Source organism: Pongo abelii, chromosome 2, assembly GCF_028885655.2.
Source record: "Pongo abelii isolate AG06213 chromosome 2, NHGRI_mPonAbe1-v2.0_pri, whole genome shotgun sequence".
NCBI classification, from domain to species: domain Eukaryota; kingdom Metazoa; phylum Chordata; class Mammalia; order Primates; family Hominidae; genus Pongo; species Pongo abelii.
The window spans coordinates 158,257,913-158,273,747 of NC_085928.1; the positions used below are offsets into that span (position 1 = coordinate 158,257,913).

The 15,835-nt window shown below is 33.9% G+C and overlaps 1 long non-coding RNA gene across 1 annotated transcript in view; it reads right to left on the bottom strand.

Moving 5' to 3' along the window:
- Nucleotides 1-9,824, bottom strand: part of LOC129058350 (uncharacterized) — a 95,776-nt gene extending 85,952 nt beyond the window's left edge. The window contains exon 1 of the long non-coding RNA XR_008523456.2: nucleotides 9,742-9,824. This is a non-coding gene — a long non-coding RNA (uncharacterized LOC129058350). The remainder of the gene's footprint in view (nucleotides 1-9,741) is intronic.
- Nucleotides 9,825-15,835: the final 6,011 nt, after the last annotated feature.

A 15,835-nucleotide genomic window follows, 5' to 3' on the forward strand; every position in this document is an offset into this window, starting at 1 on the left:
TATGAATTTAATTTTTTTATTATTATTATTATACTTTAAGTTTTAGGGTACATGTGCATAACGTGCAGGTTAGTTACATATGTATACATGTGCCATGCTGGTGTGCTGCACCCATTAACTTGTCATTTACCATTAGGTATATCTCCTAATGCTATCCCTCCCCCCTCCCCCCACCCCACAACAGTCCCCAGAGTGTGATGTTCCCCTTCCTGTGTACATTTGTTCTCATTGTTCAATTCCCATCTATGAGTGAGAACATGCAGTGTTTGGTTTTTTGTCCTTGTGATAGTTTACTGAGAATGATGATTTCCAATATCATCCATGTCCCTACAAAGGACATGAACTCATCATTTTTTATGGCTGCATAGTATTCCATGGTGTATATATGCCACATTTTCTTAATCCAGTCTATCATTGTTGGACATTTGGGTTGGTTCCAAGTCTCTGCTATTGTGAATAGTGCCGCAATAAACATACGTGTGCATGTGTCTTTATAGCAGCATGATTTATAATCCTTTGGGTATATACCCAGTAATGGGATGGCTGGGTCAAATGGTATTTCTGTTCTAGATCCCTGAGGAATCGCCACACTGACTTCCACAATGGTTGAACTAGTTTACAGTCCCACCAACAGTGTAAAAGTGTTCCTATTTCTCCACATCCTCTCCAGCACCTGTTGTTTCCTGACTTTTTAATGATTGCCATTCTAACTGGTGTAAGATGGTATCTCATTGTCGTTTTGATTCGCATTTCTCTGATGGCCAGTGATGATGAGCATTTTTTATGAACATTGATGCAAAAATCCTCAATAAAATACTGGCAAACAGAATCCAGCAACACATCAAAAAGCTTATCCACCATGATCAAGTGGGCTTCATCCGTGGGATGCAAGGCTGGTTCAATATATGCAAATCAATAAATGTAATCCAGCATATAAACAGAACCAAAGACAAAAACCACATGATTATCTCAATAGATGCAGAAAAGGCCCTTGACAAAATTCAACAACCCTTCATGCTAAAAACTCTCAATAAATTAGGTATTGATGGGTCATATCTCAAAATAATAAGAGCTATCTATGACAAACCTACAGCCAATATCATACTGAATGGGCAAAACCTGGAAGCATTCCCTTTGAAACCTGACACAAGACAGGGATGCCCTCTCTCACCACTCCTATTCAACATAATGTTGGAAGTTCTGGCCAGGGCAATTAGGCAGGAGAAGGAAATAAAGGGTATTCAATTAGGAAAAGAGGAAGTCAAATTGTCACTGTTTGCAGATGACATGATTGTATATCTAGAAGACCCCATTGTCTCAGTCCAAAATCTCCTTAAGCTGATAATCAACTTCAGCAAAGTCTCAGGATACAAAATCAATGTACAAAAATCATAAGCATTCTTATACACCAATAACAAACAAACAGAGAGCCAAATCATGAGTGAACTCCCATTCACAATTGCTTCAAAGAGAATAAAATACCTAGGAATCCAACTTACAAGGAACGTGAAGGACCTCTTCAAGGAGAACTACAAACCACTGCTCAAGGAAATAAAAGAGGATACAAACAAATGGAAGAACATTCCATGCTCATGGGTAGGAAGAATCAATATCGTGAAAATGGCCATACTGCCCAAGGTAATTTACAGATTCAATGCCATCCCCATCAAGCTACCAATGACTTTCTTCACAGAATTGGAAAAAACTACTTTAAAGTTCATATGGAACCAAAAAAGAGCCCGCATCGCCAAGTCAATCCTAAGCCAAAAGAACAAAGCTGGAGGCATCACACTACCTCACTTCAAACTATACTACAAGGCTACAGTAACCAAAACAGCATGGTACTGGCACCAAAACAGAGATATAGATCAATGGAACAGAACAGAGCCCTCAGAAATAATGCCGCATATCTACAACTATCTGATCTTTGACAAACCTGAGAAAAACAAGCAATGGGGAAAGGATTCCCTATTTAATAAATGGTGCTGGGAAAACTGGCTAGCCATATGTAGAAAGCTGAAACTGGATCCCTTCCTTACACCTTATACAAAAATTAATTCAAGATGGATTAAAGACTTAAACGTTAGACCTAAAACCATAAAAACCCTAGAAGAAACCTAGGCATTACCATTCAGAACATAGGCATGGGCAAGGACTTCATGTCTAAAACACCAAAAGCAATGGCAACAAAAGCCAAAATTGACAAATGGGATCTAATTAAACTAAAGAGCTTGTGCACAGCAAAAGCAACTACCATCAGAGTGAGCAGGCAACCTACAAAATGGGAGAAAATTTTCGCAACCTACTCATCTGACAAAGGGCTAATATCCAGAATCTACAATGAACTCCAACAAATTTACAAGAAAAAAACAAACAACCCCATCAAAAAGTGGGCAAAGGATATGAACAGACACTTCTCAAAAGAAGACATTTATGCAGCCAAAAGTATGAATTTAATTTTAAAAAAATTCCTAACATTGTGTTTAGGACAGCATTTTACATGACTGATTGCTGAAAATAGCCCAGCAGTTATATAATTTACCCCTAATTAATCTATGTTTCTATCAACTGAAAGACTATTTGTAATTCAAAAACCTGATATTTTCCTTTTTCTACAAATTGAATTTCTTTCTTCCTATTCAAGTATGCTTTTTGCCAAAAAAAAAAAAAAAAAGACAACTTACAGTGTTACACTTTAGAGACAGATTTACCAAGGGATCCAAAATTTTACTCATGTTTTAAAATCCTATTTATCTGTTTGTTATTGATTCTTATTTCCTTCTTTTTCACATTCAAAAGTAAAACTATTCTATTAATCTTGATATGTATAATTGCACTCTCTGAACACTGAACTCAGGCCAAAATATGTCAATTTTTTTCTCTGTGATTCTGGACATGGTGCACAGCTGGTAATAAAATGAGGAATTATCATTAAGACAAATAAGGTTATAATGGTCAGTTGAGCCAAGAGATGAGAAGAATTCTAAGTAAAGATAGTTCTTAGCCTGCTTTTTTAATTAGCTGTGTTCATTCTGAGGTCATTCCATGTGAATTTGTTTAATACACTTCCTCCTCACTTACTTTTACCAGTCTTTTATACATTTTAATGAATGGGATATTCAAGAATGATTTGACATTTTTTCTTTTCCTTAATGATTATCCTTATTACATCATATTATTAATTACACAATGTAAAACATATTGATTTTATAACATAAAATACTTCAATGTTATCAGTAGTGTTAAAAATATAGTGGTGCTATTTATTTAAATTAATTAATTTAAATAAATTTAAAACTCTGAGGGAAGTGCTGTTAATTTATCCATTTTATAAATGAGGAAATTGAGGCCTAAAAAGTAACTTGCCAATAAGAGGCAGAAACAATGTTACAACACAGACAGGATAATTCAAGAGTTGTTCTTAACTACTGTGTTCTACTATGTAATGATAACACTTTGCAATATATACTGCTTTACAGTTTACAAAACACTAACATATGATCTTCACACCAAAACCAAGAAAGAAATATATCCATTTTCAAACCTAAGTAGTAAGACTCAAATAACTTAAATAATCTTGCCAAAGTCAAACAGGTGAGGCATGATAAATACAGGACAAGAACCCCAGTTTTCTCCTAACGTGTATTGTTTCTTTTGTATACTTTGATTCCTATAAAATGTTAAAATATCAACCTGTGAAGTGTATGGCAATAATAAAAATTCTTCTGTTTTTGTCAAATCACAGTTTCCTTTAAAGTATCCAGAATTTATTGGTTATATTCAGGTCATCTTTGTGTATGAAAGATATCTGTACTTTAATAATACATATGGATATCAGTTTGGAAATTATAATCTATATTATAAAAAATAGTGTATATTTTTCCAATTTATCATAATTCTTTGTCAACGTAGTTCATCATTTGAATATGAGCTGAGTAAGGGAGCACAGGATGAGGAGTAAGGTGACTTGACTTCTGGTCCTGTTTTGTCAGTAACAGGTGAATCGAGTGAGTCATTTAACTGCTCTGGTCTTCAATTTCCTCAGGTGTACAATAAGAGGGACCTCCAAGTTACAGCCCCATAGTCTAGGACAGTAATTATGTGCTTCACTGAGTCTGTGACAAGTAAAGAGAGAAAACTATACAAATTTTTATACAACAAAGAAGCTTTGAATAAGGTACTGATGAATTACAAACTGTCACATAGATGAGGGGCATTTGCCTCCCCCAAAAGAGGGAGATGCATGTTGCTAATAATGCATTGAGCTCTTTCCATGTGCCAGATTCTGTGCAAAACATTTTTGTATGCACACTTTATTGTTACACAGCTCAAAGGCACCCCAAGAACATTAATAAATTTATCTGGAAATGTATAATGGGTACTACTAAACGTGTTCCTTATATTGCCAACCTTACTTATACTCCATTTTGTCTTTGGCATTACATCTTAGCACTGTTTTTTTCCATGATGTTAACTGGTTTCCAACTTGTATTTTTCCAAGTACTGAACACATTCAATTAAAATATAACCAAGGCTCAGAAAAGAGAGTGGTAGCAAAGATGCCAGAGTCAGCAATTATGTAACTTTTTAAAGATTAAGTGTATAAATTAAATAAGTGTATATGTAATAGTGTGTATACATGTATGTACACACACAATAGACTCATTTCAAATTGTCAGAAATTTCAGATTTAAAAACTTTAAGCAACTAAATGTTAGTAGAACTAGAAAAGACAAAAATAATTATTTTTGAAAGTGTAAAAGATACTGCAATGTCAAAGTAATGCTGAGCATCTATTTGTACTGTGGTATGCATTAAAATCCATTACATTCTTTTTCATTTCCCTAGGTAAAAATGTTACTGCAATGTGTTGATACAAATTGTATTTAAATCTGTTTCCTTTATTTAAAAGCCTTATGTTTTGTGTTAAGAGAGGACAGTTGTAAAATTGTTAACTGTACATTAGTTTCATACAGATTTCAGAGGATATTAAGCAATATACACATCTTGATTGGGAATTAGCACCAAACACAGCATATTCCATAGGATTCCATCTTTACAATCTGTTTCATACTGCATGAAAAACACTAAAGCCAAAAGCAATAGAATTGTTAGAATATTAAACGAAGCTTATATGATAATAAATACTTGGTCATTATGAAGAATTATAATGGATCTCTTCAAAGAATGAATAGCATTTGGCTTACTCAATAACAATATATGGTTTTTATTGAGTACCTACTATGTGCCAGGCATTGTTCTGAGAAATGTGAATATCACAATGCCCTTTACCTTAGAAATAACATGGCAAGACCAAAATTTGTTATATCATCCTAGATATATATTAAGGCTTACATTTTCAAAGAAAGCCAAATAAATACTTTGACAAAATCTTCACTACCTATATCTATCCAAGAGTAGTGTCTCTAAGGTCAATTCGATATACAGATACTTAGTTTTTTTCTTCCCTGCATAGGTGAACTTTAGGTTGTTTATGCTCATGCTTAACTATTTGATGCTTAGGTACATTTAGAAGTAATACAAATGGTCCCAGGGAGAGACTTTGTTATATTATTAACAAATTAAACTAAAACTGTCTTTGTTAATTATTCTTTAGTCATCTGGGCTGGAATATGACAAAATCAAAATACCCAAGACAAAAATAGGTGTTTCCTTAATGTAGATTTAGGAGTTCACACCAAGCTTAGGGTCATCAAAAACAATGCTTATAAAAGCTAAGCTAGAATTACATATTTTTCTGAGCTCAATAGAGCAGGAAATCTGAGAGGTTGTGTATATTTTTCTCTCAAAGCTTAAAAATTTGAAAATACAGGTAGAACCTGTGGCCAATTGAAATGCTGAAATTTCTGGCTATTTCAGATATTAAGACTCTGTATTGGCCTTGTCATTACACTTATTGGTGTGGTGCCCTCTCTGCAGAAACTGGAACAAGAGAAAGTCAGATAAAATGCAGGGAAGTTTCACTGGCCTTGAAGAATAGTCCTTTAAACATATTTATAAAAGTGGAGTAAACTAAAAAACTCTGGAACATTTGAGATTTAGAAAACCATGAATAATTTGACTAGTCACCAGCTTGCATACCAGGAATATGGGCTCAATTTTATGATCCTAGATTAATTCATATAATGCATACTTCAATTCACTTTCATGCACATCACCTAATATTCAATTACACTGACCAGTCTTTTGTACCTCTTTTTATATTTGGATGGATGTCTTCATTTTTAGCAATGCTCTTTTACTTAAACCTAAAATCAAATCTGACAACCATTCTGAAAACTTGAACAGTTATTGTACTTGAAAAAACATCTGCAACTTCTATTTAAAGAAAATTCAAAAACCAGGTATCAGTCAGGGTCTCATCAAGAAACAGAATTTACTCCAAATGAATTAAAGAAGACTTTAAAGGGAAACAAATAAGTGACAGTAAGTGCTTAGAGACTAGCAATAGTGGAAAGCCATGGCCACTCTTGCAACTGAAGGGACAAGGGAAAAAATAGTAGTCCTGGAATCCAGCAAAAACTGAATCCATGGAGAATGGACTTCCCAGAAGGAACTAGAGTCATGAAGTAATGGATCTACTGTCAGTGCCTCAGTACAAAAACAGGGAGGAAGTCATTGAAAAATACCCCAACTGCTCTCCGGTCAGATATCCTCCCTGTGCATCCTATTAGCCAAATGCACTAGAACTAGAAGCCAAACCCAATCTCCCATTGGCCAAACACAACCAGAGGACAACCCTCAGTAGGCGTTAACCTGCCAAGGAATAAATAAAGCAGAACAGGGAAGGATAGACAATAGTTTGGGAGGTGTCGGGGTACAAATGGTGGTTAATCAGCATACCAGTATACCTAAGCACCCATTAAATTTAAGATAGAAATTGGGAATGTAAATAGAGTGTTTTTTGGAGTTCATTAAGTGGCAACAGAATGGAAAGAAAAAGCATTTATTCCCTGAAAGAGTGACTGCTACTGAGTTGGTCAATTTAAAGCCTATGCTCCTAACATCACTTTAAAAATGTGTATAAAGTGGACACATATACAAGGATATTCATTCCAATAACATTTGTAATATCCAAAATGTCAACCCAAATGTCATGCAACATTGGTTGTATAGTGGTGAGCATAGCTGCCTTCCAACTCAAATGTTTCTCCACAATGGAATAAATGCATGAGGTAGGTATGCTCATTCAATAAAATAACCTATCATAATAAAATTGAACAGCCTGGAACTATACATAACAACATGGAAAATCATTAACAACATTACATTGACCAAAAGAAGTAATATGGAAGCAAATACATTAACAGTATGGCTCTCTGTATATGAAGTTTAAAAACTTGTTTGGAATATATTCATATGCAGAAAAACTATAAAGTAAAACAAGGAAATAACTACCATACAAGTTAGAATAATGGTAACTTCTAAGGGGAATGGAGGGGAATTTGACAGAAAACTGACACATGGAGGCTTCTGAGATTCTGGCAATATTAATTTTTTTTTCTTACTTGGATGGTCTTTACATGGATGTTTGCTTTATAACTATTCAATACAATGTATGCTTATTTTGTATACTCTTCTATATCTGTGTCATATTTCACAACGAAAATGTTTTTAAAATTATTACTTGAGTTTCTGTTATTTGAAAAATTTGAATTTTACAATAAGGAGCCTTCTTGGTAATTAAATAGATAATCTCTTTCCAGGGAACTTTATGCTTTGAAATAATTTCCTGTGGCTTCTAATCTTTAATTACAGCACTCACCAGATACAATAAATTAGAAGGAAAGTCTAAAACATTTTGTTTCTGTAACCTCTTTGGAAAGGACATCTTAGGTGTATCTCCATTGAGGAAGACAATTTGTTTCAGAAACACATGTGCCATGCATTTGTTTTCAGAAGAAGAAACAGCATAGAAAATATAATTGCATGGCTTTATCTCAGAAGCAAATAATTATAGTACAGAAAAATCATTAAATAACAATTAAAATAGCATCAGTGTGCCAAAAATACACATATATAATTGGCTTCTGGGTGACTTTGGACCTCAGGGATGTAAGGGTAAGGGATCAAGTTAGTGATGAGAGACTGATACCCTCAGGGATCTCTATGGACAGAAAGTGAGTCTAGGGCAGGAGGGAAAAAACCAACTGAAATTAAATGGAAATTAAGTTAGGGTCTTAATTAGAGCTCTGAAATGATTTGTGCACAGAATAATTTCATCTTCATATAACATTTTGACTCCCATTCCTTGAAATTTAGAAAAGTTCTGTCATATCTTGGCTTTGTTTTTTCTTTAATAAACAAGCATGTTGGAGACGTGACTTACAGGTAGTAAGAAATATTTAATAATTTGGGGTGTTGAATACTATCCTTTTCTACCAATTTATTCTAAGTTGCTTTCTATTTTTATACAAAGTATGTTCTGGAACTGTACTATGGCTTCCTTCACCTGTCAAATTCCTTTTCCCAACATATTTTTCTCATAACCTAAAATGTTTCTATAAGCATTAGTTATGCTTGCGTGCTCATTTATGTTTTTTTTTTTTTTTTTGAATGACTTTCCCTCGAGTCCCCTTGCCTTTCGTTGTTAGCACACACTAAAGGCTCTAGCCTTAAGTCCTTTAGTAATTTCTGCATTAGGCGGGTAGAGTGGCCAAGACACAAAGGAAACAGTTACTTCTCCTCCATCAGATTGGGTACCATGGTCTCCAAACCCCTCTGGATAGATGGAAGCCCTAGTAAAATTCAAACTGCAGGTAGAATTTAGTTTTGAAACACCACTACTTGTACTCCCTTATTATTTTTAGATTACATCTCTACAACAGTCTTCAATTGTTTTGAAAATAGAGGCGAAAAGAGATAGAACTTAGATATGGTTAATATTAAAATTTCTTCAGCATGGATTAAATAAACCCTCTCCATTATGTTTCAACTATTTACAAACATCTCTAGGTTTTCAGCAAGTTTTTTTTCACCCTTTGAGTATTCTATTTGCCTACTCCCCTAATGGCTAGTGGCTAGAAAGGGCTGATCATGACAAGACAATTATCCTACAAATGACATCATTTGAGCAGGTCTCTGTGCACATGAGGAGGAATTACCTAAATACAGTGATGCAGCAAGAGTTGCAATTCAATTTTCCTGAGATCTTAACCATTAGAAGCCAAAAAGCCCATCTAATTATAAAAAAAATCAATAAACATTTGTGTCAAACTTCAGAAATAAAAAACTACAGGGATATGACTCCACTTGTAACATAGCCTTTAAATCAAAAGATCTCTAAATACAAGTAAATAGATGAATATTTAATTCAAATCTTATTTAAAATATTACCACTAAACTCTCTTGCATGTTACAAACTTACTTAGAAGTAGGGAAAAAAGCAGAATATAATAAAAGGGGAATTTGAGCTAGAATTAGAGTACCTGGGTTACCAATCTACCATCTGCTAACTAGATGTCTTTGAATACATTGAATTCTTCATCCTCTTTTTTTATCTGTAAATTGTTGGTAGTAACATAAGACTTATCCGTCAAAGTGAATTATTTCACGGATGAAACTGAGTTCCTTTCAGCCATCTTAGAAGCTGTCTTAGAAGCACAATTCAGAATAGAGACCAAAGGAGAGAACAAGACGGCTTAGTACAACCTCAATCAAAAGACAAGGAGAACCAAAGGTAAACTGTCCAGCTGAATACAGAACCCTATGTCCTCCTACCTTCCATAGGATCTTGTTCTGCCAATGATCTCTTCTCTCCTAAACCTGTAATCTCTCTTCTTTTTCACATGGCTCTTTTATCTACAAAAATAAAAATAAAAAAATAAAAAATAAAAGGCCAAATTACCTACATGCTGAAACAAATGAAACAAGAAAACCTTCCTAAGCATTGCTTTTCCCTTAAACTGTCACATTTGTCTTTTTCTCTCCTGTTAAACTTTTAAAAATCCCTACACTTATTCTATCAACTTCCTAATTATTCCCAAACCTAATAATACGAAAGCATTTCTGCCCCTTCACTCTACTGAAACCACTTTTGCTAGGTTATCAACTACTTCCTACTTGCAACATTCAAGTGATATTATTCAGACTCAAATGCTTGCATTTAACAGTTTACGCCCTTCTTTTTCTTTAATCCACGGATTAGCAAACCACAGCCCACTCCTTGTTTTTGTATGGCCCGTGATCTTAGAACAGTTTTCACAATTTTAAATCGTTTAAAAACTAAAAAGAATAGTATTTTATGACATGTAAAAAGTATATGATATTGAAATTTCAGTGTCCACAAATTAAGTTTTTTGGAACACTGCCATACCTATTTACTTGTCTACAGCTGCTTCTGTACTACAGAAGCAGAGTTGCCTAGTTGCACTCTAGTTGCTGTAGAGACAGGATAGCCTGAAACATTTACTACCTGGTCTTTTACAGATTAAGTTTGCCACTGTAAACTTAAACTCCCTCCAGCCAAGGTTTCAGGATGCATTTCCTGGAAAAGTTCGTACTTCTCTGATAAGTCCTCCATGAGATGTTGTAAAGATTAAATAATCTAACATATACAAAGTACCTAAGACACTATTGTCCCAAAGCTTATGTTTGAATCCATATTAGCTCTTTTGTCTGTTGACTCCTTCTCCTCTTCCTATGTCTGTGTTCCCCCAAAGGTTCCATTTCATTTTTTTGTTCTTTCTTTATTCCTTACACTCTTCTTATTAACTTTATTTCCTCCCGTAACCTCAAGCATCATCTCCATGCTGATGAATTCCACAGCTACATATTCAACCCAGATTTTGCCTTACCTGGATGTCTTTTTGAGAAAACAAACTAAGTGCATTCAAATTTAAACCCATCCTTCCCCATAAAATTTGCTTCTCAAAAAACAATCCCTGTTCTCAATTTTTAGTACTGCTATCCTCCCAAACTCTTAACCTAAAGACCTCTTCCTTTCTGTCTCTTTTTCACCCTCCACATCCAACCAGGCCATGAATCCTTTCTATCACATTTTAGAAGCTTGTCCCACCATCCACAAATTCACCACTTTAAGTTTACTTCATTTTGCTTCTGGAATGACTAACTCATCTATCTGCCAATAGTCTGGTCCTACTTGTATCTATCCTCTACATTTTCAATAGAATTGCCTTTCATCTTCCTATATAACAAACAGGATCACAGGACTCAATGCTTAATCATCTCTGTGACTCACACTGCCCACAGAAAGAATATAGTCCAAACACTTGAACCTAGCCTTTCACAATGCATTCATTCATTCATTCAACAAATAGTTATTATTTACTACATGCCAAGCTCTATGCCAGACTGTGGATAGGGCAGTGAACAAAATCAGCATGGTATCTGCTTACAGGGAGATTCCAATCCTGCAGAAGAGACCAATATTAAACAAAGAATCATTGCATTTTCCATCTACCCATATGGAAAAAGGTATACTTTCATAGTGTCATCTGCATGTGCAGTGACCTCTGTCTAGAATACCCTAACCTTCAAAGCAAGACTCAAATATTTACTCCTCTGGTATGGAAACTTTTCCCAATTTGTGGCTGTCAGAGTTAATTCTGGCCTTCTTTGGATTCTGTAAGACTATCTTAATTATTTAAACACAGTAGTATACATTCTTACTGCTCTTACTTCACTGGGTTGTGAACTTCTTATACTCACAGACTATGTCTTATTGATGCCCCATGTTAACTCAGTAATCATTATAGTTTATTTAATTAATGAATTATGTCTCTTCTGTGATTAAAGGACAAAAACCAGGTTAGATCTATGCTGTAATTAATAAAAAGCAATATTTGATAAAATAATAAAAAATACTTAAAGAGATAACATACGTTGCTCATAGATGAATAATAAAAAGTAGTAATTTTTGAATTTTTAAGTAATTAATTTTAATAACATGACTTTTACATTTATTTCATTCAGAAAAGCCAAATTATTTCCCAAAAAATGCATATTGGCTATTAATGCTTAATTTTTATCCACTAATTTTGTTTCTTATTTTAGTATGTTCAAAGTATATTTTAGTGAACTATAAATCTCTTTGCTAAGAAATATTTGAGAATATTATCCTCACAATAAGATATTTGTTTTGTATGAATAATATGTTTACATTTTGTAGATATTCAAGTCACAGACAATGCAGAAATAGAGAATGATGAATCGGCTGCAGAGTCAAGAAAATAATTGTAATAATAAGTAGTCTAATTTATAAGATGTGCCAAAGGGGAGATCCAGGAAATTACCAAGCAGTTAACATCAATACTAAGAAAGAAAAAGAACAAATAATAATAGAATTGATCAGGAAGTACTTAGGCAAGAACAATTTAATGAGCAACTAGCAGCATGAGTTCATGTAGAAAGATTACAGAATACAAACCAGACAGAAAGCGTGAGAACAAGCAGAGTCAGCCCAAGGAACCTGAATTTGTCTATTTTAAATTACATCGATAGCCATGTGAAAAAGCGTCATAAATTAAAATAATCCTGTGAGGTTCATTTATATAAAATTAACTTTTGGCTCATATACTACAAAAGACATTATTTTATTTAAAAACCTTCCTATTCAGAAGATACCTTCCAATTCAATGATGCCTCTATCACTGGACTCTGAGTGGTGCATATGAGTGCAACTGATAGTACTTAAATTATCTTAGCCCACCTCCCAAAAGATAGTTGCATAAATCTTACTAATATATGCTTTTCAAGCCAGCCAGATATGGCTGTCTTTGTGAGTGCCTCCAGCATGAAAACTAGTATAAATGAAGTCCTAAAAAGATGACAGCTATTAGCAATCCAGGGGCTATAGGTAGTGCAGCAAGTTTTACTTTTCTAAAGATAATTTGATTATGTGTAAGAGCTCAAAGCAAAGTCTTTAAAAGTATTTGGACTACAAAGTGAAGTTAAAGATTGTCTAAATGGGCCAGAGGAAACTTCACTTATTAAAGGCTGTCTCTAACATAATGCAGCTCAGGTCACCTATAAGCATCTACCCTCTAGAAAGACATGCCTATCACTTACTTATGAAAGAGGAACTTTCTGCTTGGATCAGGAATCATGCAGCTCAATCAGCAGAGGCAGGAGTGTGCCTTGGCCAACAGGGGCATTCTCAAGGTGGCCAGGTGCCAAAGAAGTGTTGGCCAAGTGGACAGTCTGCTATCGTGACCTCTATAGTGGGTAAAGGACAGCCAGCATAGTTGTGTGACTAATTTGTTTGACAACAAAGAAGGGGTCACCCCCCAAAACTGAAGCAAAATAAGAAATATGGTGGAAAATATTTGAGTTTTATTGTAATGACACCATGGAAATATAACTATAATTGGGACAGCCTGCCCTCCTTATTGTTCCTCAGTAGTTAAACTCAAACACAATTTTTCAAATGCCACCCATTTTTCTAAAACGTTTAATTTCAAGGTCTGTTGATTCTTTATATGGGCCAAAATATATACTCTTTATCATCTTAAATATCTCCCTTTTTCTTCCCTGATACTTCATTATTCAGCACCTTCATATATTACATAAAGCTTTCTTCTCTTAAAGTTAAATATTTAACTAATTGATACAACTCTTAGGTACATTGGTTCCTTTATACAGAGTATGATATATGTATTTGATGGTTATCAACAATGATGTTCATAAATTTAAAATACTCTTATATAAAAACTGCCCTGTTGAGAATTTTATTTTGTAATGCTTTCCCTATCTATCAACATTTTTATTGGTGAATATAGTAACCTTGCTTTTTTTAGAAAGTGAAATTAATTTAATACAAAAGTGATACATCTTTATTTACTATATCTGCCTTCATCTCTAATGTTAAAAATAGCTTTTTTCTGTTAGTTTTCTCCTCTTTCCTCATGAACATTTATGTAATTTTTAGAATTTTTGACTCATAGTTAAAGCAAAACATAATTTAGAATAATACATTTTACCCTTTTAGATTATTCTAATCCTCTACAAATTTTATCACATTTACCAGCTTTTGGATAATATTTAAAATAGCCTTCTGCCCTAATAAGTTTACAGAACCTTGCTAATGTTCATTCTCTATTTCTATAAATAAAGGTAATAAGAAATAGTAGAAATCCTGCCTGATTAATGATCTGTGAAGTTTATAACTTAGTTTTTTAAGAGGTTATATCTGTAAAAGGTAGAAAAGAAGAGGGATAAAGTAGTTGTTTACTCACTCTACATATTCACTTCTAACAGTTTATTATATGGACAATTGAAATAAATCACTCAAGAAGTAGGTTTTCATTATAATACACAGAACTGTAAAACACAGTTATACCAGTGAGGCTATAAACATTATAAACATACCCTAGTAAAGAATGTTCAACAATACTGTTTATTTTGTTTGTTGGTTTTTGTTTGTTTGTTTTTGTTGTATTCATCTCTTTCTCTATATCCTTGTAAAACTACCTAAAGCAGGGATATAAATTTTGATAAAGTGTATTGAGTAAGATAGATTCCTATCTTATCAAAAGGATTTCTTAGTGACAGTTCTATTTGCTTTACCTCATTTAATCCTCATTCACATTGAGTTAGGTGCTATTACTATCCACATTTTACTGATGATTAAACTGAAGCACAGAGATGTTAGTTCGCACAACTAGAAAACAGGATATTTGGAAATCTCTTATTTTAAGTGCCAGGAGATATCTAGATGTAAAGATATTTTTGTATCTTGGACAATTTTCATATCTTGACCAAGCTTCACTGATGCCTCTTGAGAGAAAGGAAGAAGGACCCTAGGTCTCTGAACTCCTTGTTAACGTTTCTTCCCATAAAATCATGCTACATTTTTATTTTCAAAAACAAGACGTAATTTCAAAGGAGAAAGTAGTGACTTCTGGCAGATGTGATCAGGAAAATTAGGAAACTGGCATTTGATCTGAGTCTTGGAGGATAGGCAAGTTTTTCAAACAGTGAAGGCTGGAAGATAATCTAAACAATGGGTCAGCCTGGGCAAAAGGATGAAAGCAAAAAATTGAAGTGATGTGAAAGGTATCTCTGAGAGAATTTAGTAATATGGGTAAAAATTTTAAAAGCAGGGAAGAGCGATGGAAATTGGAATCAAACATAAAGCTCTCCTTGTAAATTTAAAATTCATAAAGTTTAATGATATTCTTAGAAAAAAATTAAAACAAAGGAAATATAGAAAATATTCTTTTTTCATCATAAGTAATATAAGTAGACATTTGCATAAGTTCCCATTTATAATCTCCAGTGGCTGTATAATGAATTCATTTGTAAGCTACGTAGTAGCTTATAATACAATATTACATACAATAACATAATATGATCAGTCTAACCCTCTGCTTTCTCTGAGACCAAAAAAGGCCATAAAACATACAATGATAGGCTAGGTGAACTTTGCTGTCTGCCACAGTAGCCATCTCAAAAGCCTGGCTCGATTCCCTCAGCATCTCTTGACTGTGATGGACTCCACTTAGAAAGAAACCTGAACATGAGGAATATTTACATACGTATATAACACTCTTTCTCACGTAAATACCAGCTGAAATTTTATGAAATGATAAAAAATTTGGGAGAACCAGTTGCATACTCAAAACCAGATACAGGCACACTTACAATGTTGAAGCCATTGGGCCTTCAAGTTTAGTGTCAGCAAAAGCTGTAAACGAAAATTCCCCTCAATGGTCCTTGCTTTCCAGACAGATCCTGTGTTAAGTTCCCTGCCCTCTTGTTCATTCTGCTTATTTTTTATAGTGATATAATTGTTAGATAAAATTTAGACAATATAACCAAGCAGAAAAAGAAAATGTAATTTCAAACTACCCGT